Genomic DNA, 1,739 nt, shown 5'->3' with positions numbered 1-1,739 from the left:
CTGTCCCGGAACTAGCTCTTGTAGACCAGGCTGGTCTCGAACTCACAGAGATCCTCCTGCCTCTGCCTCCCAAGTGCTGGGATTAAAGGCGTGCGCCACCACCGCCCGGCTGCCTGAGAAGCATCTTGACCACTCTGTCTCCCTCATCTTTTTGTCCCTCAGTCTGTCACCAAAGCCGTCAGCTTTACCCTTAGTGGCATCTCTAACGTTTCCCCCTCCTGTCATTGCCATCCCAGCAGGAGTGGCAGTCATCTCCCTCCTGGCTCTCTGCGGCTGCCTGCCGGCCTGTCCTTCCCACCTCATCAAACTTTTCATATTGGGGTCTTGGCATTGCTACTGCCTTTTGATTTTCAAATGCTGTTCTGATCATATTCTGCTGAAAACTTTTCAGTGTCTTAATTGAAAAAAATTTAAAAAGTTTCCCCTTTTATTGGTATACTTATTATACAGAGGACTGGATTCCACAAGGATATCGTCATACAAATACATACTATACTTTGACCATGTCTCTCCCACCCCAACCTCCTGACGACCCCACCATTCTTAAGGTTTTTTAATTGGCCCCACATGCAGTTCACCTTTGATTTCTGCATCTAGTTATGCAGGGATTAGGAACCTTTTAATGCTCTGGATGTGCTGTATTCTTCATTCGGACCTCACCATGACTTCCTTTACATATCCATATTTGCTAAATACCTGTCCCACTGAAGGGCTGGCGCCAGGGAGAGTTCTCCCTCACCACAGTACCCTTCCCCACTCCCCACTGTGGAGCCTGTCTTTGGAGACCTCAGTAAGTAGCTCCTGAATCAATGAAGCGCTTCAGTTGTCATTGCTTGAAGGATTCGGGGTGAAGTGGAGGTCGGATTTTGTTTCCTGTCATTGTGAGACAAGAGCCAATTTATTACTGATATTCTGCTATTAGTTTCAGGCTGATCAGAAGCTTGACTAAAAGAGAGAAATGTATTAGAAGGCGAGAAAATGATTATGTCATTACTGAATCTGAGGATCTTGTTCTAAATAGAGAAGGTGGGTTAGGGCCACATCTGGATATGGCCGACACTCTCATTCCACCCTCAGCAGAACTAGAAGGTAGCACTGGGCTTGCCATAGAAGGGGCACATCTGAGTTTCAACATCTGTAAAAGGTCACCATTAGGGTAGACTGAGGTAACTGGGCTTTTGGTGGATGCTTATAGGGAAAGGCATCCCCCACCCTAAACACACTCTTCTTGTGTGTGTGAACAGAAAGATGCTGAGAAGAGGAGGAACACAGCAAGGTTAGATTCTTGAAAAAAATCACGTATAATGGTACAGCTGCTGAACTGAACTATGGGAAAAGGTAAAATGACCTGAAGCAGGTCAGGAATGGGAGGCCGACGGAAGTCTGACCTGACTGTAGAAGACAGCCTGGTAAGGCCTGACTTGTGCGGCAGTAGGAGAGGAAGTGAGGTTTTGTGAGTACTGCACTTTAGAAGAGCAGGATGTGTTTGCTTGTGTTTTTTAAGAAAGAGTTTCATCATGTAGCCCTGTCTAACTTAGAACTCACTCTGTAGACCAGGCTGGCTTCAAAGCCACAGAGATCCACCTGCTTCTGCCTCCCACAGCCGGCTAAGAACAGGTTTGTGTGAAGGTGAAGAGCTCCATTTTGGGCCATCTATAAAGAGATATTTCCCAAACTGACCTCTCTTTCTCCCTCTCTGCATCTTTCTATCCATTCTGTTCATTACTCTATTTATTGCA

General features: G+C 46.3%; 1 protein-coding gene across 1 annotated transcript in view; it reads right to left on the bottom strand.

The window, feature by feature from the left end:
- The window catches only part of Spon1 (spondin 1), a 301,648-nt gene that overhangs the window by 22,684 nt on the left and 277,225 nt on the right, over nt 1-1,739 (bottom strand). The window lies entirely within an intron of this gene.

Source organism: Microtus ochrogaster, chromosome 8 (assembly GCF_000317375.1).
Source record: "Microtus ochrogaster isolate Prairie Vole_2 chromosome 8, MicOch1.0, whole genome shotgun sequence".
Taxonomy (NCBI): Eukaryota; Metazoa; Chordata; class Mammalia; order Rodentia; family Cricetidae; genus Microtus; species Microtus ochrogaster.
Note: the sequence above shows the minus strand (reverse complement) of the source record. Positions and strands in the feature narration are given on the sequence as shown.